This window comes from Enhydra lutris, unplaced genomic scaffold (genome assembly GCF_002288905.1).
Source record: "Enhydra lutris kenyoni isolate GAN:26980312 unplaced genomic scaffold, ASM228890v2 scaffoldscaffold6, whole genome shotgun sequence".
NCBI lineage: Eukaryota > Metazoa > Chordata > Mammalia > Carnivora > Mustelidae > Enhydra > Enhydra lutris.
The window spans coordinates 8141235-8167503 of NW_019154090.1; the positions used below are offsets into that span (position 1 = coordinate 8141235).

General features: G+C 44.9%; 1 long non-coding RNA gene across 1 annotated transcript; it reads right to left on the reverse strand.

Moving 5' to 3' along the window:
- Positions 1–15878: 15878 nt before the first annotated feature.
- LOC111141665 lies at positions 15879–21243 on the reverse strand. Its single transcript, XR_002640217.1, has 3 exons — positions 21043–21243; positions 19669–19808; positions 15879–16580 (listed from the first exon to the last, which is right to left on the reverse strand). It is a non-coding gene; the product is annotated as an uncharacterized LOC111141665 (long non-coding RNA).
- Between the last annotated feature and the right edge of the window lie 5026 nt (positions 21244–26269).

The following is a 26269-nucleotide window of genomic DNA, read 5'->3' on the forward strand; positions in this document are numbered from 1 at the left end:
CTACACCAAAAACTTGGCCCGGGAGCAATGTCAGTAGTGCTGAGGCTGAAAGCTCTCGCTCCGCCCTGTTCTAGAAGGAAAAAGAGAGAACACACTTAGAATACACAAATAAAAGACAATGCCAGATGTGGCTCAGTGCTCCGGGACAGAATGACCCAGGCAGCTGTTAGCTGGGTCAAGGGGTGCCAGGAAGTCTCTCCGAGGACAAAACAGTTTTCCTGAGCTCTGACAGTTACCAAGGAGCCAGGCAAACTTGGCCTGGGAGAAGGGCTCTTGAGCCTCAAAGAAAAGCAAGGGCAAAGGCCCTGAGGCCAGGACAAGCTTGGCTTGTTCAAGAAAGAGAAAGAAGGGGAGCACGGCTCAGAGAGTGAACACGGGTGGGGGGAGTCAATGTGCTGGGAGGAGCCAGGGCCAGACCTCCTGCAGAGAAATTTTAATTTTTATTTATTTGTTTAAAGATTTTTATTTATTTATCTGACAGAGAGAGAGAGATCACAAGTAGGCAGAGAGGCAGGCAGAGAGAGAAGGGGAAGCAGGCTCCCCGCTGAGCAGAGACCCCCCCCCCCGATGCGGGGCTCGATCTCAGGACCCTGAAATCATGACCTGAGCCGAAGGCAGAGGCTTAACCTACTGAGCCACCTGGGTGCCCCAGAAATTTTTATTTTTGCCTGAAATACAATGAGAATCCATGGAAAGGTTGTTTGTTTGTTTTTAAGGTTTTATTTATTTATTTATTAGAGAGAGAGACCGAGTGAGAGAGAGCATGAGTATGGGGGTGGGGGAGCCAGGGTGGGCAGAGGGAGGGAGAAGCAGACTCCTCACTGAGCAGGGAGCCCGATGTGGGGCTCCACCCCAGGACCCCGGGATCATGACATGAGCCGAAGGCAGACACTTAACCAACTGAGCCACCCAGGGGTCCTCTGTGGAAAGGTTTTAACCATGGAGCTGGCATGACCAGCTGTGAGTTTTTAAAAGTCATTAGGGTTGCCCTGTGAGCAATGGGTAAACGAGACCCAAAGCAGCTAGATGGGCATCAAGATGAGAGGATAGCAGGGCTGGGGAGCGGAGTGGGGACCCTAGTGGAAGGGTCTGGGATACGGTTTTGGAGATAGAACCTGCCAGAACACTGTGGAGAGGAGAATAGAATTAATTGGATAGCACAGGTCAAGTGAATCACATATGGGAACCGCCTATAGTCAGGAACTCTAAGAAACAAAAGGCGTTTTAATCCTTCAATCTAAAAATTAAAACATAGTTAAAACTAAACTGACAAATGCAACCTAAGTGACCCAGCTCACCCCAGTTGCCCCAGGATGGCCAGGGGTCAGGATGAGCTGGCAATTTTGACTTGGAAAGTTCGGGGTGAAGAACACTGAGGGTGAGCTCCGGGAAAAATAAGAAATCTTGAAAAGGCAGCAAGAACACCCATTTCTGGAAAGCTGCAAGAGACAGTTGATGCGCTGAAAATGAAGGAACTATTTCAAATAAGAATATTCTGGAAAACATGGGTCTCTAGTTAGGCATCTGAGGCTGGCATAAACAGTTGACCGTCAGCCCCATGGACAAAGGAAGATCCAAGTCAAACAAGGCATTAACTGTAGTCCGCGTCAAGCCGCTTACAAGTGGCCGTTTAAAGATTTTTAAACACAGGGGATATTGTTTATGAAACGTAATCTGATCGCCCAAGCAAAAATGACACAAATTCCATGGCAACTGTAGAGATTAAAGAAGTGTTTTAAGGACAAAAATCCCTTATCTACCACCCCTCTTGTAAATTTACTCACCAAATTAAGAGCTCTCAGGAAAAACACTGGAGAGAAAGACAATTCACTCTATGGAGAAAGACTTTCAGAATCTCATTTTGTAAACTGATGGATAAGCACCACCAAAACGGTGGGATTAAAAAGCATAATTAGGCGTTATTATGTTTTGTACAGTGTCTAACAGTAATAGTAATACTAATAAGAGCAGTGGCCATTTACCGAGCTAAATGTTTTATGTGCATTAACTCTAATTCTTGAGTAGATTTATGACTTTCCCTTATCAATGAAGGAAATGGAGCCCAGAGAGGCCATCTGACTTGCCCAAGGACACACAGCTTTTGAGCAGCCTCCAGGCTTCGGACCCTTGTAAGTCACTCTCCAAATCACCCTCCTCGTCACATCTTGAGCAAGCGATCGGTGCCTTTCAGCATGGGGGACAAAAGAACATGCTTATGGCGGTCAGAGACTAATAATAACAACAATGCTTACCTGAAGACCTTCGGTGTGCCTGCAAAGCTGAGTGCTTTACTTCAATCATCTCATTTGGTTATGATGATAACACGGTGGTGGGGCGCCTGGGTGGCTCAGTGGGTTAAACCTCTGCCTTCAGCTCAGGTCATGATCTCAGGGTCCTGGGATGGAGCCCTGCATTGGGCTCTCTGCTCAGCAGGGAGCCTGCTTCCTCCCCCTCTCTCCCTGCCTGCCTCTCTGCCTACTTGTGATCTCTCCCTTTCCCCCCCCCCCTTTTTAAAAAAAAAAAAAAAAAAAAAAAAAAAAGATAACACTGTACTTCTGTTATTTTCCCTCTACCGCTCAGGAATCTAAGGCTCGGACGGGTTCCGTAACTTTTCCAAGATCACACAACCACTGAGTGTAACACAGGATCTGAAACCCTATGGCTGAACTGTGAGTCTAGAAAATTTAGCCAACATGCTGCGGGAAAGGGAGTAGAAAAGGAATCACAAGACATTTGATAGTTTAGGTGCAGCCGTCAATAGTCTTATTGCATTCCGGATACATTTCTTTTGATACCAAGTATCAAAAGTATCAAGTATCAAAATGGTAGTTAAACTGTTATTTGCAGAATTATTTGTTCAGTGTTAATTATCTGTAACAACTTTGTCTTGCTTACTGTCTTAGGCCCAGTACCTGTAACACAGGGGACACATATCGATGCTTCACCAATGTCTCTTGTTTTACTTTTTGGGGTTTTGTTTGGTTGGTTGGTTGAGTCAATGAAGCAATCATTGGAAAGGAGAATGGGAAGTATGGAGAGGCACGAATTTAGGGACGTAGAAATCGTGATCCCAAACCAGACAGCAGGCACAGTCACTTTTCACTTTTCACTTTTCACCTTCCCAAATACAATCTCATTCTTGATTCAAGCTCCCCTGTGATCACTAGATCACAAACTATTCTCCATGTCCCCCATCAAAGAGGGCAACTTAGGAAACAAGGGCTACCTCTCACACACTCGGCTCCAACCTTGAGTATCATCAGGTTTATCTAAGATAAGAACAAAATAGTGAACTTCTCAGTGAGTGACAGCTTGGGACTGTCATTCCTTTTATCAGTCCCTGGGATGTAATTCTTGTCAGCTGGGGTCCGAGGGTGTTCTGTTCCAAGTCACTGTCATGTTCTGATTCTCGCTGACCCACCTTTCCTCTCCGCTCCACGCATCTCTGTGGCATCAAAGGCCACCTACCCTGAAAGTGACCATGTAGCGTGTCCAAAGCCAACACATTGGAACAAACTGCCTCCAGGAGTCTTACTTGGCCATGGGACATGATGTTGCCTAGTGGTTAAGTCTAAGTTAGCAGGAGACAGACCTAGGATTCAAAGCTCAAGACACCTGGTCTTAACTGGCTGCCTACCTGGAAAGCTCATCTTTCCTCCGTCCGCCATGTTGAAGAAATAAATGGACTGGGAGGCACACCTGTCCACACACCCTTCTCCCGATGGGATTGTAGTCTTAGATTTTTGAATCAAATGCACCCAGCTTCAAAATCTGGCTCTGCCACTCTACAGATGGGCAGCTTCCTGAATTTCTCCAAGCCTTGTCTGTATGGGAATATTAACAGAACCTCCTTACAGTGTGAGAACCAATACTAAATGAGATGGAGTAGAGAGCATTTAGTACAATGGTTTAAAAAAAATGGTTTGATAATTATTTGCTCTTAGTGATGTTTATTATTATTAACATCCATTCATTTACAGAAAGAGGTTTCGGAACTTCATACAAAACAGAAATCTCCACTTTTCTTTCATATTTTTTTCTTCCCCAATAGGAATCGCAGGCGAGACAGAAATGGTAGCACTGCTGTAAACCAGCACAGTGGTTTACTTCTTACGTCGCCGTGTTTATACTGGGATGATACCAGAGTATCTGGTAATGCCTCAAGCAAAGAGAAGTGTAGCACAGACATTCTAAATGACAACCCCGAGTTTCATTTTTTCTTTAAAGTGCATTTTCTAGCTCTTTCTTCCGCCGGGTCTCCTAGCGATCGGTTGTGTTTTTCAGGTATGGTTCTTCTGGATAAATCCCACCCACCCCACTTTTTGTGAGCATGAAGATTAAGTGGACAAAGACAAATTCAATTAAGCTGCAGGCTTTGGTGACCAGAAGCTATTTTTCTTGAGGAACTGAATGAGGACGTCTCAGGGGTGGGGATGTGTACGCAACTGGCTTCTGAATGGAAAGGAGGCAGCCGCTGAGTATAAATCACGCGACAAACGGAGCCCTCCTGCATTCATCTTTTATTCAGAAACAGACACTGTTTTAAGGGGAAATTAAAGGCAATCCGTAAGCAGGCTTGCCCGGTAGGCTTCTGAGCTTGAGATGCAAATATTATTCCAAATTCTAGATTCCAAAGAGATCCCTCCATTGATATGTTAACAGCCTCCTCGTGTTTCTGTGACCCCAAATCCTGGCAGGACACGAAGCTATACTTACAGGAAACAAAAGAAAAGCACGTCGTAGAATAAACATTTGCTAAGTGGACTTTGACTGTAAACCCCAACTTGTCATGTTAAGGACGGATTCTCCAGGAGGCAGCTACTGATTCCCAGAATGTTTAATGTGTTTCTGTGTTTAAGGAGCTGCCATGACTGACTCGTTCTCTGGTGTCACCTGACATTCCAGCTTCACACTCCCGGTGCACAGGACAGCAAATGCTTTGGCGTTGTCATCCCAAAGAGAAGCAACCCTCAGCAACCGGAAATAAGCAAAATTCAGCTGCCTATAAATCAAAGGTGATTGCCACCAAATGTTGGTCACCTATTTGTAAAGTCAGAGATGGAGACAAATTCAGAGAATATTTATTTAGCACCTACTGTATGCAAGACACTGTGCTGGCAAATGATGGATGGAGAACCATGTTTCACAAGGAGATTATGTTTTTCAGGGCAGATGGACAAGAAACAATTTAAAGATAAAGATAAATCAGATTGTGGTGAGTGCTATGGAGAACAAAGGCAGATAATGAACAAGAAGGGGTGAGAAGAAGGCCTCCCTTACAAGTGTACAGAAATTCAAGGATGCCCCGGCACTGATGGGTTCTCTGCAGGTCTAGCTTTCCAGGCAGAGGGACAGTAAGTGCAAAGGTCCTGAGATAGGAAAAGGCCTGTGTTCGAGAATCAGAAAGTCTCCTACTATAGCTAGACAGTGGTGGGTGGGTGAGATTACATCACATCACCACATAGGAGCCAAGTATTGTAGCTAATACTGCTTTATAAAAAATTAAGTAAATTAAAAAAAATTATGTCATCCTATCAGCAGAGGCACTACTAATCTTTAACTCTGGACACACTAAAAGAATCTCAAAGGTTGACCAAAATGCACTTTTCTCTTTTTTTAAAGATTTTATTTATTTCTTTGGGACAGAGCACGAAGAGGGGGAGGGGGCAGAGGAAGAGGGAGAAGCAGGCTCCCCACTGAGCAGGGAGCCTGTGCGGTGGGGCTCTCTCTCAGGACCCTGGGATCATGACCTGAGCCCAAGGCAGATGCTTAACCAACTGAGCCACCCAGGTGCCCCCAAACATGTACTTTTAAAGGATTTGGGTATACTAATATTTATTCATTTACCATGTTCTTATATTACACATATGAAACTCTAGAACCACATATCTGATATCTGTTCACGAAACTCGAGGTTTCTAGCTAATTCACTTTTTAAAATCGAAATTCAAATAGAGACTGACCTCGTATGTTCTGTTTCTTATCTTTTACAGGAAAGGAGTTTGTACTATTTCCCAAGAGCATCTTTCCAAGTGAACTAATCATCTACAATGTGAGGCTGAATCTTTCATAAGAACAGACTTTCTAGTCAATGTCTATATTCTTCTAAAAGTTTTCTACAATAAGGGGCACCTGAGTGGCTCATTCAGTTCAGCATCTGATTTTAGCTCCAGTCATGATCTCAGGGCCCTGGGATCAAGCCCCAGGTTGGGTTCCCAGCTCAGCATGGGGTCTGCTTGGTCCTCTCCTTCTCCTTATGCCCCTGCTGCCCCCACCAGCTCCTGCTCTCTCTCAAATGGATAAATTTTTTAAAATTTTTTTTAAGTTTTCAGGATGCCTAGGTGGCTCAATCAGTTAAGCTTCTGCCTTCAGCTCAGGTCATGATCCCAGAGTCCTGGGATGGAGTCCTATATCCAGCACCCCGCTCGGCAGGGAGCCTGCTTCTCCCTCTCCCTCTGCCTGACTCTCCCCCCTGCTTTTGCTCTCTCTGTCTCTCTCTCTGACAAATAAATAAAAACTTTTTTAAAATCTTTAAAAAAAAAAAGATTTTATTTATTTATTTGACAGAGAGAGAGACACAGTGAGAGAGGAAATACAAGCAGGGGGAGTGGGAGAGGGAGAAGCAGGCTTCCCACTGAGCGGGGAGCCCGATGTGGGGCTCAATCCCAGGACCCTGAGATCATGACCTGAGCCGAAGGCAGACACTTCACCACCTGAGCCACCCAGGAACCCTAATAAATAAAATCTTTAAAAAATAATAATAAAGCTTTTTACAATGAAAACACTGATTTGAAAAGCCATTTGCATCCCTACAATCATTGTAGTATTATTATAGTCAAGATATGAGCGCCACCCAAGTGTCCATCAATAAATGAATAGATAAAGAAGATGTGGTGGAAAGACATACATATACAGTGGAATATTACTCAGCCTTAAAAAAGAATGAGATCTTGCCATTTGCGCCAACCTAGATGGAACTAGAGGCTATTATGCTAAGCAAAATAAGTCCAAAAAAAGATAAGTGCCATATGATTTCACTTCTATGTGGAATCTAAAAAGGCACAACAAATAAATAAAAAAAACCAAAACAAACAGAAACAGACTCATAGATACAGAGAACAAACTGATTGTTGCCAGAGGGGAGCGGGTGGGGGATTAAAGGGGATTTCAGGTATAAAATAAATAAGACATGGGGGATATAATACGCAGCATAAGGAATATAGTCCATAAGATTGTGACAAGTTGTATGGTGACAAATGGTAACTAGACTTATTGGAGTAATCATTTCATAATGTATGTGAGTATTGAATCACTGTTATACACCAGAAACTAACATAATATTGTGTCAATTATTCTTCAATTAAAACAAAAGGTTACTGTAATACTGTATACTAACTAACTGGAATTAAAATAAAAACTTTTTAAAAGTTTTCTACAATGTATGTTAGTGTACCAACCAGCCTCTGAAATGGACCCCGAGCTCCTGATCTTCACATCCCCGTGAGATCCCCTCCGGTCTTCCCGGGACTGCTCTGTGTGATCTACGGAGTACACAGCAGTGCCACGATGTCACTCCGGGATTAGGTTAATAAAGACACGGCATTAAGTCACAGAGCACAGCCGTCTCCAAACTCTTGCTGTATCTTTCAATGGGGGATATTTCTTTGGATTTCCAGAATGGCCTGTTTTCAACAGGTGACAACAACTGACCTTGGCAATGCCCTTGGAGGAAAGCCCTAAGATTCCTGATTATTCCAAGTCAAGAGGATCCTGGAGATGGAGAGAATGAGCCTTCTTCGGTTCTGGAGGGAAGATTTTCGAATTCTGAGTAATATTGAGGAAGCAGGATGGCAGGAGAGCAGCAGAGTTGAGCGAGCTAGCCACCCCGGTCTCTGTCTGGTTTTGCACCTCCTCGCTGGGTTAGGGGTAGGGTTAGGGTGCTCTCTACGCTTCAGGGTCAAGGTCCGTGATCTATAAAATGGGAACAAAGCAATAGCTGTTTCCTACTGCTATGTGATCAGTACTTGACTTAATTTATGGAAAGCACCTAAGTGGCATGTGCTAGACCTATTTTTGCAAATTTTAAGAGCCACAATAAAGGAGTGTTTCGGGCACTATGCTCTGTTAGGTACTATGATAACTCCCATTTACAGATGAAGAAACTGAGGCTTCGGGGTGTGAAGCACCTGGGCTGCCGTCCCACAGCTCACTGGGGGTGGCACTGAGATTCAAGCCCATCATTTCTGCTCTTTGTATCTGTGCTATGGTTGGGTCCCAAGATTTTTGATCTATAAATTCACAGAGAGGAAAACTAGTTTCTAAGGATATTTAATAAAACTTTTATAGTGATTGATGGGAGGGTTTTGTTCTAATTTGTTTTGGTTTTGTGTTGGTTTTGTTTCGTCCGTCTGTGTACAGTTCCTTCCTTCCTTCCTTCCTTCCTCCCCTCCTTCCTGCCTTCCTGTCTTCCTCCCTTTTCATCTCTCTCCCCAACAATAAGAGTATATAATTTAATGATTTTTTTAAACAATAAAGCTAAAATATACCATGTAGTTTGTCCCCAGGGGACGTTTAACAAAGCCCAGTGACATCATCAGTTGTCAAAATTGTGGGGGTGGGAGATGCCATGGGCATTTAGTAGGTAGGGACCAGGGGTGCTGTTAAACATCCCCCAGGGCCACAGGACACCCCACAACAGTGGATCATCTGTCCCAGACTGTCCATGGAAACCCTGCCATAGGGTAAAGCCCCTTTGGTAAGGGGCCAATTCTCTGCAAGAGCTTCTCCTGCTGGGGCACTGTGGACCTTGATGAAATCTCTCTCTTCCCTCCCGAGGTCATGCTGAGATGTGCTCCGGATCGCCTGCTAGAGCCACACACTGGAAAGGGCTGGAAAGGGTGTGATGGAATAAGAACACACAGAAATGTTTACTGAGACCTTACACACGTTCCGAACTAACTTCTTTCCAGCAGGTTGTTTTTTGTTTCAGTAAGCTCTATGCCCAACCTGGGGCTTGAACTCACCACCCCTAAGATCAAGAGTTATGTGCTCTGTCGCCTGAACCAGCCATGCGACCAGTTCTTTACATAATTTAACCAGTACAACCCTGCAAAATAAGTGGTGTTTTTACATCCATTTTGCAGATGAGGAAATTGAGGCTCAGAGAGGTTAAGTAACTTTCCCAAGGTCACATATCAAGGAATTGGGAATTTGGGGATTCTAACTCAGGTGCCTGAACTCTTCATTTTCTTCCTAATGAACGTTCTGTGAAAATACCCAAGTATGACCCACTGAAGAGCAATCAAAATGGGCCATCAGAACAGCCAACATTTTCCAGCTGTTCTACTCAGACTACGAACAAGTTACATCAATTCCAAGTAATGTCAGGGCATAATCTTTTGTCGCAAAATATTGATCACTGGCTAGGCTATTTATTTTTCTGGAACGCAAGTCTATCATCTACCTGCCAGAGCCGTAAGTCCATAAAGAGTCCCCATTCCAGAGACATTCACAGAGGACAGTAAAATCTTAATTCACTGGAAATCGACTGCAAGAACCCACCTCCTTTTCCTCCTATTTTTGGCCCCTTGTGCCCCATTTTTAGAAATCATGCAAACTGCAGGAAAATAACATAATATTCAGATTTTGTTTTTTAAACCACAACCAAGGAAACACCCCTTCGGGGGAAGTCTTGAGGTTAGTGTAAGTGTGGCTCAAATTGTTACAAGTCCATTGGAGCTAAACTTAGGTCACTGGGTCCAGAGCGACAGCCCAGGTCAGACCAACAGACACTCCAGAGGGACTCAGGGATGCTCAGATACTTACTTACTCGGAAGGGCAAGATTCAAACATGCGGAAAAGGTTTTCAACCACAAGGGATGATGTGAAACAAGTTTGCTGAGTCTCCTTGTGCTCTGTGACGAACGCCAGCCACCAGAAACTGTCACAACTTTCTTTCTTGAATAGTATCTGAATCAGAGCCCCTTGCCTACCTGGTCACGGACCCCCCCCCCCCCCCCCCCTCCCCCCCCCCTTCCTCTGCGCCCCCACCAACACGGCTTGCCTTGACCACACCCCCTGGTCACGTGGGCCTCGTCCCCGCCCCTGAAATGTGCTCCTCGCCTGCCTTCCTGCTCAGGCGTGTGCACCTGCTACTGCATCTCTCCCCTGCAGGGCTTTCGTCAGACCGCTGACCCCTTCTTATCCCTCAGGTCTGCGCCGGTCCCCTGTGCACCCACCAGTCACACTCCCCACCATCACGCAGCTGACCTTCCTCGTGGCACATGGCAGGTCCTGTCTTCATCTTGGCCACTTGCCACTTGCTCCTACAGATCCTCGGGAACGCACTCTAAAATCCATATGGCTGGATTCAGGCTGACCTTCAAGTCCCGCTGGCCACTTAACTGCCTCTAGAACTTTTAAAAGATACTTAACACTTTGATTGATTGATTGATTGATTGATTGATTTTAGTTTCTCTTTGTAAAATAAGGAAGCTTGAGGTGAGTTGATCCATGCAGAGTTTAGGATACCGTCTGCCACGTAATCCGTATTACATCGAGATTGTCATGTATCAATAAATACAATTATTTTAGTAATTGTAATTATAATGAATATAACAGTATTCTATTCAGTTCAGTATTGATTTATAGATTTTTTTTTTCTTGGGAAGAGCTTTATTAGCCTTCCTACCCGAAAATAAGTGTCACAAGAGCTGGGACCCTAGGACACAGTACCTGGCATGCAGTAGGCACCCTATAACTATTTGCTGAATGAAATGAATCAAAATGGTGTATTTTCTTTCACCAAGTATGGCGGTGAGACTTCCAGCGGGGAATGGGATAATCCAAACAGAAAGGTTTTACAGAATCTGAATAGAAAGTCCTGGAAGGTGATGATTTAATGGGTAATCTTGAGAGGTGGGAGAACGCCGAGCGACTGTGTCAGGCGAGGGCTCCTGCCCTGGAGAAGCTAACCACAGCCAGCGCTCTCGCCGAACATTCCACGGGAAGCTGGCTTCACTGCTGCTCCCTGCAGAATCGGAAAGTAGTAACCTGCATCCTTTCGTTTCTGAACCTGGGTTTATTTGAGTTGGAAGGGAACTTTGAAAACAAACTTAAGATGTGAAGCGTAAGACTTCAAGGGGAAACTAAAAATAGCAAAGTGGGATAATCCTTTCCCACTACTGCTGTTAGCAGTATTTATGCCAGTCGGCCTTGGGAAGGAGGAGAAATAATGCCTTTCTCTGGAAGAATGTGGGAGGATTTGCGGTGGCAGATGGCCCGTGACCCCACGCTCAGGCACACACCATCTTTAATAACATCTGTTTATGCAGAATGTTCTCATTTTCTTACCTCTGACCTGGGCAGAGAGCGGTTCTGAGACATTTGTTTTTTTTACATTTTTCACAATTCTCCCACATTTTGCCTGATGAAATATTTCAGGTCTCATGTCCAGTCACTTTGGGAAAAGCAAGGCCAATGGCTCCTGGGGGCAGGACCACTGCCTTTAACGAGGGCCCAATCACGCTCCCCCACTGAGGTGCAGGCCCCGCACGACACCCTCGGCGCTGCACATTCATTACAGCTTGTCCCTAACAAGTGGATGAGATCAGGTTTTTTTTTTTTTTTTTTAAGATTTTTATTTTTAAGTAATCACGACACCCAGCGTGGGGCTCTAACTCAGAGCCGGGAGATCAAGAGTCACAGGTCTTCTCTGACTGAGCCAACCAGGTGCCCCAAGATAGATTTTGGGGAAAATTCTTGACTGATGCAGAAGTGGAGGCTCCGCGGAAGCCTTGAGCAGGTCCACACAGCTAGCAAGGGGCAGGGCCAGAGTTCAAAGTCAGGTGCACTTGAGCCAACTTCGGCACTGGACCACCACAATCCATATATTCATTATATGGAGAGAGAGAGCATGCGTGCAACCACTGTGTACCAGACGCTGCATGAGGAACTGGCTCCAGGGGTCGACGAGCAAAAATGCTGTTGCTCTCATGGCCTTACATGCTACAGTGATGCAGGTAAGAAGTAAAGAGGGGCATCTGGTAGCTCAGTCAATGGGGCATACGACACTTGATCTCAGGGTTGAGGGTTTGAGCCCCACCCTGGGTGTAGAGATTCTTAAAAAAATTTAATAAAAATTTAAAAATAAAGAAAAGGGGGTATCTGGGTGGCTCAGTCAGTTAAGCATCTGCCTTTGGCTCAGGTCACGATCCCAGGGTCCTGGAATCGAGCCTCGCATCAGGCTCTCTGCTCAGCATGGAGCCTGCTTCCCCCTGTCTCTCTGCCTCTACCCCCACTTGTGCTTACTTTCTCTCTCTCTCTAATAAATTAAAATCTAAAAAGAAAAAAGGAAGGAAGGAAGGCAAGAAGGAAAGAAGAAAAGCAGAGGGAGGACGTGGTGGGGTGGGGAGGACAACCTGTGCTTTAGATGGGGAGTAAGAGAAGCCTTTCTGATGAGGTGATATTTGAGTAGAGACAGATTCAAGTGGTGGGTGCACCTAAATGGCTCACTGAGAGGAAAGCATCGGCAGCAGAGGCAGTAGCACAAGGTGGGTGCCTACACCAACGGTGCTCCTGGGCAAATGAGGAGGGAGCCAGAGGAGACGAAGTCAGAGCTGGTTATTTCTATTGTTGAAAGGTACATTCACACAAAACAATATTGACCTGTTCTCCTAACGGTCACAGACAAAAGTATTGGTTAAAATCCCATAGGGTGCAAGTAGCAGAAAACCCAACTCACAGTAGCTAAATAATAAGGCATGTTATCATCTCACATTTTAAAAAAAAGTCTGAAAGAAAAGTTTCAGCTAATTCAGCAGCTCAGTGGCCTCCTGAATGACATGGTTTTTTACTATCTTTGCGTTATGTAAACCCCAGCATACTGGTCTTGTCCTACCACCTTAGCTCCCTTCATGGTTCCAGCCATCACATGCTCACACAACTACATCCAGTGGCAGAAAAAGAGTTCTTCGGTTTCTTAAGTCTCTCTTTAGGAAAAAAGAACTTTTCCCCTAAACTCCTTGGTACCCTTTCCCTCAAATCTCATTGCCCAAAGTGATGTCCCATATCAAGACATAAATTAGTCATTGCTAAGAGGAAATGGATCATTCCAAATAGTTTAAGCTAATTCGAGCCCACCTCCTGGAGCTGATATGATGTTCTCGGAAGCATATGGCCCCTGAAGAGGAAAGATACCTGTTAGGGAGAGGGGAGTAGTCAGGTGGCAATTGGTAGACATTGCTAGTTGTTTGACAAATATCCTTTCCCTTCTTTCTTATTAATAGAATTCTAGAATTATTCAAGATGCCATTAAGCCCAACTAAAAAACAAAACAAAACAAAACAAAACTCAGTATCCCTAATTCCCTCTGCTAGCATGCATATCTGTTACCTCCTCCTCTTCTTTTCAGGTGGACTATGTCCCCATTCTTGCGATGGAGCAGCCATCACAGGATCATGGAGATGACCGCCATGTGCAAAGGATGGTAGACCAGGAAGACAGAAGGAGTTTAAGTCCTTGGTCGCTGCCTGGAATCAAGGACTTTTTATTGCGTGAAGGGAAAAACAATCCTATTGGTTGACTCATCATTTGATAGCCCTTGCCACACACAACCAAGACAGCTTGGGGTTAGAAAACCAGGGGAGGGGCGCCTGGGTGGCTCAGTGGGTTAAGCCTCTGCCTTTTCGGCTCTGGTCATGATCTCCGGGTCCTGGGATCGAGTTCCGCGTCAGGCTTTCTGCTCAGCGGGGAGCCTGCTTCCTCCTCTCTCTCTGCCTGCCTCTCTGCCTACTTGTGATCTCTCTCTCTCAAATAAATAAAATCTTTAAAAAAAAAAAAAAAAGAAAGAAAGAAAGAAAGAAAAGAAAACCAGGGGAATCTGGTACATAGAGGAGCCTGGGCGTTCATGTGATGCAAACTCATAATCTAATCCAGTCCACTCAGCACAGCTCAGGGGGAAATGTCCTTCTCAACATACCAGAGTATAGAGTAGAGCTGCAGGATTCATGCATTAACTTACCAAATAAGCAGAGAGAGAGAGAGAGGGAGAGAAAGCCCTTTGCTGGCTTTCAACAAACTTCCAACTTCAACAACCTTCCAAGTTCAGACGAGACCTTAGCATTTGACTCATGCACAGAGAAGAAAAGTCAGAGCCGAAAGCTAAGAGAAACAAGGAATGTCCATCCATGACTTCTGCGCTTCCAGGAACCCTGGTCCTGGCTGATGCCCGCTGACCCTCTGCCCTTGATCTTTTTCCTCATAACAGAAACTCACATGCAAGTCTGGAACTAACTTTTATATTCAGTGAGTGGCTGAAGAAACATATTGCATCCTCTAAGATGGCGGGCAAGACAACACAGTTGTCCACAGCGTGGATTTATTGAGAGGGTTTCCTGAGGTTGAACTTCAGAGAATTTAAGAGAAATCAGAAAATGCCTGTGCTGCCTTCGATCTACATTCTATTTAATAACCACCATCACTTAAGCCAGCTAACATTTTAATTTTTTTTAAGCCATCTCTACACCCGGTGTGGGGCTCAAACTCATGGCCCCCAGATCAAAAGTCACATGCTTTCCAACTGAGCCAGCCAGGTGCCCTGCCAGCTAACATTTTATGAGCACTTAGTATCTGCCATGGATGATTTGACACATCTTATATGCATTTTTCTCATTTACACTTCACAAGTCTATGAAAAGACCATTATTATCCCCATTTCACTGAAGAGGAAGCTCACACAGAGCGTGGCTAAGGAACGTGTCCAAAGTCACACAGCTTTTAAGGATCAGCTCTGGGATGCATATACGGGCCATCGGATCCCCCACACTCACACGTATATCACACATAAAATCTGTGAGTCCATTCAAACTCCCTGAAAGGCATTCTGAAGGCAGTTCCTAAATTTAGAGTCATTGACTCCCTTTATTTCAACATGGCACATTCAAGACAGCAATCCCAGGAAGACAGTCCATTGAGAAGACAGCTAACTATCTTCTCATGATTCAAGCACCAACATCTTTGGTAGTAAGAACTGAAGACATGATCTATTTCTTATAAAACACCAGTGGCTTTCCTGTGAAATGTCCTGCCCACGATATTTCAAAATGAGTCTCTAAACTTCTGCCTCCTGCCTCTGAGGAGTTTATGATCCAACGGGAGGTGAAATCGAACTATCTCCTGTTTGATTCTGCCTCCTGAGTGCTTCTGATATGGCAGGGAAATTCACTGTGAATCCTCACCACTAGCCTCTGTCTGAGGATAACAGCATCATCCTAGTTTTTATTATTTTTTTAAAGATTTTTAAAAATTTATTTGACAGAGAGAGCACAAGCAGGGAGAGGGAGGGAGAGAAGCGGGCTCCCCACTGAGCAGGGATAGCCCGTGGGACTCAATCTCAGGACCCTGAGATCATGACCGGAGCCCAAGGCAGACGCCTAACTGACTGAGCTACCCAGATGCCCCAGCATCATTCTGATTTTTTTTTTCATCCAGATTTTTAAATGAAGAAACAGACTCCAAGACACTGAGGAGGCTGCTCATCGTCTCAAAACTAGTGTGTGCAGGAGTCAGGGCCCCACCGCGAGCATGAGGCTTGGCCCTACACAAGGACACCTAGCGCAGAAAGGTGAGTTTCCGCTGAGTTCTTCCACGTACCATGCGGGGGCCCCCCTGAAGACGTCCCGTCCAGCCTTCAACTCAAAGATGCAGCACCTACCCAGCGGGAGCACCTTTTTTTTTTTTAAGATTTTATTTATTTATTCGACAGAGAGGCAGGGGGGTGGTGGGAGGAGGAGACTCCCTGCTGAGCAGAGAGCCAGATGCGGGGGCTCCATCCCAGGACCCTGGGATCATGGCCCAAGCCAAAGGCAGAGGCTTTAACCCACTGAGCCACCCAGGTGCCCCAGGAGCACCTTTTTCTAATGAGCACAAAGGTACCAAATGGACTGGTTTGGGCCTGGCCAACTAAAATGGAGTCATAGATGCCAAAACATATGTTCCTAAATACCTCCAAGGCAAAGATGAGGACAGGACTGAGGTTTCTCTTCATTACCAGGCTCCTAGTACTTCATTTTTCTCAACTTTAAGGGGGGACAATAACAGCATCTACCTTATCTGGTTGATGTGAGCGTTTAATGAGATAGTCCTTGCAAAGCCCCAGAAACAGCGCCGGACACACGGCCATCGGTAGGCCATGATTATTCTTCACTATAAATGTTATCTTCGTTGATTTTCCGTTATTTTTGTACATGCTTGAAACCTATCACTGGCCCTCCCTTCCTCCCTCCCTAAATTTCTGACTTGCACATTGTGCATTAGAACCGTGTCACTTTCACTTGTTTTCTCTTAAGCAAAAAATGTGCAGATCATCCCAGGAAACCTTCAGCTCCTGCCTTTTGAGTTACTGTTGTAATGCAAAAGGACCCAAGTTTAGGATCAAAGTCTACCTTTTGGACAATGCAGTCTAAAGGCAAAGCAGGGAAATCCCATTCTTTTGTTTCCTGCTCTGCTCCAGACCAGCTGTGTCATCGTTGTTTTCCATTCTGTGATTCAGTCTTCCTTTCTGTGAACGAAGGGGCACACCCCTGGAGTAAAAGAGAGCCTGTGATTGTCTAGGATTATTAACTCTGTCTTGCAGAATCCCGTCCCCACCCACTCACAGCAATCTCCTGTGGTCCTCAAAGATCAAGAGCTGTACAGTCACCGCGGTAATAAACAAGGTATAAATAGACAAGTTGCTGGTGGGGCTTGCAAACGCTCCTTGGTGTGTCCCTGATGACAAAGGTAAAATGAGTCCCTTCCCCAAAGTCTGAAGTAGGTATTTTAGGGTGAATCATGCTTAAGTAAACCTCTTCTTTGGATTTTATTGTGCTCTAGGGATTTTTCCACAACCTTGAGCATAAGAGGAACCCCAGAAATGCCTTGAACCCCACCCACATTAAAACCTGATAAAAACTATGCCTGCCTTCACTGAAAGCATTGGGCAAAAGAGACTGGGAATCCTAACTGCTCCCTAGCTAATTGTTTCCATGCGCGGGCTAACCTGTATGCTCCTCTCTCCTCCTCCATAACGTGAAGATTGCTGCTTCTGTCTGCCTCTAGGTTGCTATGAGGATCTAATAAAAAACAATATGATAATAATGCTTGGAAAAGGACAACAACAAAATCTAGATTGGGATCATGTCAAAGGACGTATTCTTTATCTCATGAATAAAGACAAGATTTCTTCTAAGACTCTCCTTTGATAGACACAGATTCCAAAAAGGGGGGAGGGGGTACAAAGAAACTTTTCTAGGACTATGCTGTAAATCTGACCGCCTCGGGGAGACGGACAAACTTATACCAACTAGTGGTTTCTCCAGTAAAATTATAAATCCTCACCTTGAAAAATAATGTGTCGTCCCCACAAATCCTAATCAAGATGCACCCATGCTGGTCATTTACTGTTTGGGCGCTATGATGAAATGTCCAGTAATTAAGCCTGCCTCTCTCCAGCTCTCGGACTTATAGCTGGAAAAGCTGCTAGGCCCGGGCTTCGCCAGCAGCCACGTTTTGTTGAATTCCTGGTGTCTGTGCAAATAGAGATGGCAGTATTCCTCTGGGTCACCATCCTCTCCATCCCCAGGCTCCAGACACACTGCCCATTTCTTATCTAACAGACTGATAAGGAATAAATTCAACAAAAGTAACAATCCAATGAAACGTCTACTAAAAGATAATCTGAAAGTAAGAAAGCAATCAGGTTGCTACACTAGATTGACAAAAGGCCAGGGGTGCCTGGGTGGCTCACTCAGTTGTGCATCTATCTACCTTTGGCTCAGGCCGTGATCCCCAGGGTCCTGGGATCAGGTCCGGGGATCAGATCCTGGGATCGGGTCCCCGTGTCAGGCTCTCTGCTGAGCGGGGAGCCTGCTTCTCCCCGCTTATGCTCTCCGTCTCTCTCTCTCTCTCTCTCTCTCTCTCTCTCAAATAAATAAAATATTTTTAAAAAATAAAAACAAAAGATCAACTATTTTGTGCCTGATCTAAAGGACCCTCCCAGATCTATCGCATCCCTGTCTTTGTCTCCGAAGAAAGAGATGTGATTTTCTTTTTAATAGTCAAGGGTTTCATTTGATACCTTAAGCTAGTAGGATGTGTATTTTGAAAGATAAATTTAAAAACCACCATTTGGGATGCTTCCTATTTCTCAAAAAAAAAAAAAAAAGAAGAAGAAGAAGCTTAATAACTTTAAGCAGAGTATGAGAGAGAAGAAGGTGGGGGCATTCATTTCCCTTTTGTTCAACAGCAAAGTTTCAATAACCGTTTTAAGAAATCTACCGTTTGGGGACAAGGTGAAGTTCTGTCAGTCTTCCAAACATGATTTAACTAAAGAATGCCCAAGCCAGGAAGTCCTTTGTGCCTGTGGCCTCCTCATTCTTAGAAGGAAAAGGGCTTTCTGTTTATTATAAAGCTGATTCCTTGGGGGGTGGGGGTTTGTTTGCTTTTGGAAGTTAATTTTATTTGGGTTTTGTTTTGTTTTGTTTAGATTACACAAGCATAGGCAGAATGCTGCCGTATCTATGATTGAAAATGGAAAGTTGCCCAGCTCTCTCTGTGTCATGTGTCACTTCCCCGGCCCTGCGTGTTTCTCCTCTACTTCCTGTGTTAATGGTGAGCGTATCCTCCTTATTCTTTTTCTATATTTTTACACAAATACAAATGTCTATATTTTACACACACTCACTCACACACGCGCAGATTCATGCCTTTTTTTTTTTTTTTTTTTTTTTAGGAAACCATAGAGTCGTCACCTGTCTACAACTGTGTTTTAAACAACAGCCTTTGTGAACCTGCAGAGCCCATCTCACGCCTCCAAGCCTTTTTGAAGACTCTCTTGCTCACTTAGAACCACGTTATTTTTCCACTGCCTTCTAGAGGCCTCTTTACATCTTCTCAAGGAAGCTTTTAAGCCCACGAGAGAAGGCTCACTTCCTCTCTTGCCTGGAGGAAATAATGCTTTCACGCTTTGGAAACAGCATTACTATACCCCACTGCCCTATTCCAGTCTGAGCACCCAACAGACAAATTATACTTTTCCTGTTCGCTGTGGCTTTGCGTTCTCGGGACTAGAGCAGCCCCCTGAGCCAGAAAACAGTAATAATTTTTACAAGGTGCTGTGCCCTGATGGAGCCAGAGGACAAACCGCTCAGCTCCACCCCTCCTGCCTGGAAAAGCATGTTTTCTTTCCCCTGCCTGGTTACTAGCGGGTTTTGTCACCTGATTCATAAAGATGAGATTGCTAAAAACAATAGGCAGCCATAAGGCTCCAGGAAATATAATAACACACAGCTCCTTTCTGAGTTGCGTGTGTCTTGCGTGTGTGCGTGTGTGCGTGCACGTGTGTTTTGTATGCACATTTACAGCAGCAGCAAAGATGTTCCGCCCAGGAGAGGCAGGGATCTCACCGGGCAGCACGTAAACCAGCCCAGGGGATGGAACCCGGCCCCCTCAGCTTCATTTACTCCTTTATTCATCCCAGTCAACAAGCCTCAGGGTTACAGAGGCTCCTCAGGGATCAGATTCCTGGATTCAAAGCCGTGCTCTGCCGGGCACTCGCCCTGCGACTTAGTCTCCTAGTCTCCATATTCCACAGCTGCAAAGGAAAGAAAAATACATGTGCAAATCTCTTACCCAAATCCTTAGAACCGAATAAGGTTAGGAATTCAGAATGCTCAGATTTTTAAAAACGCGATATGGTGCTTCTGCTGTGTTGCACAGGATCTCCAGCGGGGCCCCAGGGCAGCACTCTGGAATCGGCCTCATCTGTGTGCCTGCAGAGAAACATAGGACAGTTGGATTCATGAGATAAAGATAGACAATCAAGACCCTCACATCATTCAAATCTTATCTTATAGCCACGTGAGTCAGGTCAGATCATTTTGCTGCCAGAGTATTTTTTAAAAGGATGTCTTTTGGAATTCAGGGTTTGTGGATCCTGAATGCATCTCCTTTAGGGAGTGGTAAGGAGGATTCAATGGGACAATACCTATAAAATGTACTTGAGAAATGCTCAGGAAGTATCTGCTGAGCACCCACTGTGGCCCGACTCTGCACCAGGGCAGCTGAGCGATAACCCCAGCGAGGTCAGCACATGTTTTCCAAAAAGGGTCAATATCCTCATTTTGTGGACTACTTGATCTCTATCACAACTGAACTCTGCTGCGGTAGACCAGAAGCAGCCACGGACAATACATGAGAGAATGAACACGTCTGTGTTCCAATAAAACTTTATTTACAAAAAGGGACAAGAGGCCAAATTCAACCCACACACTGTAGTTTATGAGCCCCTGATCAAGACAGACATGACTAGCTCTTCACGGTGCTTGCATTGGAGGGCAGGAGACAACCAACTCATCAACTAATAAAATAAATGTCCAATCTGATTGTGATAGATAATAAAAGGAAATACAATGTGCATTTAGCACAGAGCCCATCCTGCTCGTGCATGAGTAGGTTGCAAGCCAGAGTCTGGGGTAGCCGCCTCTGGTTGGCTGGCTAGTCCGGCCAAGGTCCAAACCTTCACTGCAAGGGGCACTGGAAATCAATTTTCTCCATTTTCCATTTCTGCGGTGAAAGGCGGGCTCTCCAAGGAGAGTTGCTCTCCAGATTTAGGAAGTAGTTCAGGTGGTGGATGAATTATAAAAAAGGATAGACACGCTATACCTAGTAAGGACACCTCATCTCAGAACTTTCTCTGCTGGACACAGAAGAGCACGTCAATTTAAGTCAGTCTATACTGTCCAAAGACCACAGTTAAATAGTTTTCCAATGTTCTCATCTAAGTGTAAAATTTGAACCTCTGATGGGTGTTCTTAACTTCCTAGAGAAGCCTAAGATCAAAGATTTGGGGCACCTGGGTGGCTCAGTGGGTTAAGCCTCAGCAGGGAGCCGGCTTCCTCCTCTCTCTCTGCCTGCCTCTCTGCCTACTTGTGATCTCTCTCTGTCAGATAAATAAATAAAATCTTAAAAAAAAATTTTTTTTCACCCAGACGCCAGGAATATTACCATCAGTGTGGGCCGTGCTGCCCGTGGCTACTGCTCTCCCAGGCTCCGCCTCGGTCTTTTAGGAAAAAGGACGTCAGCTCCGGATCTTGCCTGAAAATCAGAATGCGGGTCACAGCAGATAGTTTACTGAGATCTCACGATGCATGGATGCTGGGCTGTTTCACCTGCCTGGCTTCCTTACATGCCACGAGCTCCATTGTGCCCATTTTGCAGATGCCGCGACTTTTTTTTTTTTTTTTTTTTTTTTGCCTCCAGAGAGCAAAACCAGGAGCGCCCTAGTCGCCCCAGGGGCGGCGCAGCTGGAGAGCATTAGTACTTACCCAGGTTCACACAGCTAGGAGGCAACACCCAGGTTCGCTGAGAGCAGGGCCTAGGATACGTTTTCTCCTCTATCTGTGCTCATTTCCCGGCCTGTGCCTCTGCCGCGTGGAGTTAGAAACTTACCTAAGCACGGAAGCCAGAGGGCTGACGGCTCACCAAACGAGACGATTTTAAATATATCATCTCGCTTCGTGCAATCACCCTGGAGCAGACACAGGTGGTTACCTCTCATTACAGAGTCTGTCCTTGAAAATACTTCAATATAATCAGTGCGAGAAGCCGTCCGCACGCAGTTCAGTTAGTGGAAACTCAGCAGGAGGCGGTGAGCTAACAGGCGATGGAGAATGCACTGTTGGGGGATAGCTAGCCAACCAACACACCACAGGAAGGACCACACTCCGGCAACATTATGACACATGCTTCTTGCAATTCAGAAATAGGGGTTTTACTGCTGAGACCGGTGACGGATGATAACTAGCCTGATGACCTTAGAAATGGGTCTGCATTGGTAAAATTAAAGATATTCAAGACATGGGAGTTGACTAGAATGCATTATAGGATACAGCAATCCGTCCTTGACCTACACCCTTCACCACTCCTTCCCTGACTGGTCCCATGTCCAGCCACTCGTTAGGTTTTCTGACCACGTCATGCCGACCAGAAAGCATGGAATCCTGCCTTTGGAAATACTGTTACACCTGCTGTGAGTGAACCTTTCGCTCAGGGTGTGACCAGAGCCCCAGAAAGAATATCAAGCTTCCAGAATAGGCTTTATAAGCTGTTTTGGAATAAAAGCAAAGCCTGCTTTGCTGATGAATGTTTGCCTATAAGAGTAGCAAAATTTGGGCAGACTAGATTTTATGATAACTTGTAGCTAGGCTGTGGGGGAGTGCCTACATCTGCCAGAAATAACCTAAGAATGGTTCCGTGTTGACCTGGCTTAGATTACAACAGTTTGCCTGGTACCCCATGCCCTACCCAGGCCTGCCTGCCTACAAGAATCCCTACTGGTTCAGCTTTTAGTCAGTAGTTCCTCCAGAGAAGATAGGTCCAGGACCAGGAGATGAACCATGATTAGCCTACACCAGGCATCAGCAGACGATAGCCCACAGGTTAAATCTGGCCCTCCACCTGGTTTTGTAAATAAAGTTGTATTAGAGTACAGTCCCACCCACTTATCTATGTGTTTTCTATGGCGTCTTCCATGCCACTGAAATAGCAACTTGAGTAATTGATTGCCACAGGAACTGCATGGCCCACAAAAGCTAAATTATTTGTTATCTGGCCCTTTATAGAAAGTGTTTTTCAGGGGCGCCTGGTGGCTCAGTGGGTTAAAGCCTCTGCCTTCGGCTCAGATCATGATCCTAAGGTCCTGGGGTCGAGCCCCCCATCATGCTCCCTGCTCAGCGGTGAGTCTGCTTCCCCCCCTCTCTCTGCCTGCCTCTCTGCCTACTTGTGATCTCTGTCAAATAAATAAATAAAAATCTTAAAAAAAAAAAAAAAAGAAAGAAAGTGTTTTTCAACCTCTGGTATAGAATAATGTTAGTCCAAGTGTGTTCTATGGAATAAAAGCATCAGCGTCACCTGAGAGCTTGTTAGAAATGCAGACTCTCACGCACCACCCAGACCCAGCCTAGAATCAAATGATTTAGGGGGTTAAACTTCCCACAAAGGAGAAGATCCGTAACTCGCTTAAACCAAATACCCTTCATCCGTTAGAGCTGGGTGCATTGCTGCCCAAACTAAACACAGGTTCTGGTAGGAGGGAAGAAGAAATAACCCATTTGCCCTTAGGGTCCATTCTCCTTCGGTTAACAGAATTTTAACATAGATAAACTGAGCCCCAAACGCCAAGAGTTTATATGTTAGCGTCAAGGGTAATGGAACAAGGGACGTCACTGGAGATAGGCAAACTTGGTTTGATGCACGCACCTTAGACAAATCCTTTTACCTCCCTGAACTTTGGGTTTCTTAAATGTAAAATAAGGACACTAGTTTCAGACATAAGGTTTGTATCACATGGGATCAATGCAGTACCAAGTAATGGAATAGCCTGCAAAAACAGACAAATTATGGTCTCCCAAACGTGAAATCTGGAGGTCAGGAGTTAGAGACTGCATAGAAGGACTAACAGTGTCACCAAAGATTTAGCCTCTCTTGGGGCACCTGGGTGGCTCAGTCCGTTAAGTGTCTGCCTCTGGCTCAGGTCATGATCCTAGGGTCCTGGGAGAGAGTCACTGGGCTTCCTGCTCAGCGGGGAGTCTGCCTCTCTCTCTCCCTCTGCCGCTCCCCCTGCTTGTGCTCTCTCTCTCTCAAATAAATAAATAAAATCTTTTTTAAAAAATTCATCAAATGCAAGGATGGATAACCAGTGACCAGACCTCCTCTTAGAGGGGAAAGAGTGTGGAATTTTGAGGTCAGGACTTTGAGGTCATTCCATCACATATCAGCTGGGACACCTGATGCCCCAGGATCTCTTGGTTCTTATGGAGAAAATAAAATAATAATGCCTTCCTTGTAGAGTTATCTTGGTCTCGTAGTCAGAACTCTTCAGTCCACAGTACCTGGCATGTGGGCAGTGAAGAAACCTTTGAGAAACCGAGTCACCTGAAGTCTTAGCTCATATGGCAACATGAGTCTATTTCCAAGATCTCCAACTTTTGTTAGTAGGAAAGAAGAGAAAATAACCACCAATGCTTGAGTGAGCATTCTCCTTTGGTTACAGAATCTCTACGTTTATATCCCAAGCTCCGCATGGCCAGAGTATGGCTATTACTATCAAATCTGATAGCTTCTTACATTCACAACTTACTCAACTTGCAGCTTTGGAAATAACATATACCAGGGGAAAAAAATGTATGTCTCCTAAAACTCTGTATTCCATTTCTTCATTATTTTGGAAATTACCCTAGAAATTTAGGTCTTTAGATAAGTTTATTGACAGGAAGTTTTGTTAAAGCTGATAAGGCAAGGAAGGTTTTTTTGACCGTTTTAAATTTAGAATACAGGCACTTTCAAATTTGGAGACAAAAGAAGGGATAAAGGAAGAAAAGTTTGTTTTTAATATTCTGGCGCCCTTCACAGCAGATTCCGTTCTCCAATGACTGTTACTACTTCCGATATTTTAGGTTCTCTTTCCTTTTTGCCATCACATTAAAAAAAATAAATAAAAATGGGTACCTGGGTGGTTCAGTAGGTTAAGCGTCTTCCTTCCGCTCTGGTCTTGATCTCAGAGTCCTGGGATGGAGCCCAGCATCAGGTTCCCTGCTCAGTGAGGAGTCTGCTTGTCCCTCTCCCTCTCCCTCTGTGCTTTCTCTCTCAAATAAATAAATAAAAATCTTTAAAAAAAAAATAAAATGAAAAAATAAAAAGGCACTTTGGGAGCAGAAGGAAACATGGGGTTAAGTGCACTGGCTTGGGTCATCTAGATCAGGGATCTCCACATTTTTCATGAAAAGGAATTGATAGTAAATGTTTCAGGCTTTGCAGGGTATGGTGTCTTTGCCATTGTCGCTCAAGAGCAGTCACAGGTGATATACAATCAAATGAGCATGACTGTGTTCCAATAAAACTTTATTTACAAAAATAGGCATTGAACTGGATTCAGTCATCAGACTGTAATTGCCAAGGGTCCTTAAAGAATTCTATTCTGCCTCTACCATTTCCTAGTTGGGGGTTTGGCCCATTCTCCATTCATTTGCAAAATGGACATCAGAACTAGGCTACCTCATCTGGCTCCGAGGATAACAGGGATCAGTGTGTAACTTATTCCCTGTAAGAATTCTACAAATCTTACTTCTCATTAGTAGTAGTATTCTCTCATCTTATGGTAAAGAAGTTAGGAAGGGTCACACTCAACTGCACCAGGCAGCCTCAGGAAAAGGAGGCCATTGTCTGGGGAGTTTAACTTAACCCTACTTAGCTTTTGGCTAAAAATGTCTTTTCCCTCTTTCCTAAGCAAGTCCACTCAAGGGAGAATCCTGGGGGGAAAAGAGGAGCAGAAGGACCTAGGTGACCCAGACAGATTGGGCTCATGGGGAGAACGAGAATTCTACCCCGACTACGTCCTCCTTCTGTCCCAGGCTCATCTCCTTTCTGGTGGAAGACTCCTGTCCCCGACTTCACCCCACCTTGTCCTAAGGCTCAGGCTGTCCTGGGAAGTGCCTCTGAAGCTACTTTCCTCACATACAGCCTAGCTCGCGGGAGCACCATGGCAAAACCAACATTTATTTACTCCATTCGACTACATCATCACAAAGGAAAAAGATCTTCTGGGATTTTGTTTTCCTTTTTTCTTTGGGACATTTTCCCAGCAATGTTACCTACTTGAGTTTTGAGGATCTCTGGCACCAGGCATTTGGCTTTGTCTCTCGTTTCTTTTGTGCTGATTGTCAAATGCCCACATATTATTTACACCTCCCTTTCTCTCTGGGGCTTCTAATCCCTCCCTTTCTTATTACTAGCATTTCTTCCTGGACCTCGCCTCCTTTTTTCTAATCAGCAGGAGAGCTCCATGAGCCTCCAGATAAACAGCAAACAAGATTGTGAATTTCAATGACAAATACAGCAGGCGCTCTATTTCCCGGGCCCCACGTAATTTTTAACTTGGGGATGGTAACTTCTTCGGTTTTCCTGCTCTGAACCTTGGCAGGCCTGGTTCCTCTTTCATTTTGGCCTTGTCGCATCTCTTCCTGAATTAAATGTTTCAATTAGATTGCTTGTTATAAGGCGCAGGGAGCTGCCTTCCTCTTCAACTCAAATTTCCTTCTTCCCAGGCGTAACAGAAATTTGCTGTACACACTGCAAGACAAAGAACAAAAAGACCTCACTGGCTGAGCAAAAAGATTCGGTTGTATACATGATTTCACCAGGTTTCCAACTGTATAATGAAATCAGACTCCTCCCC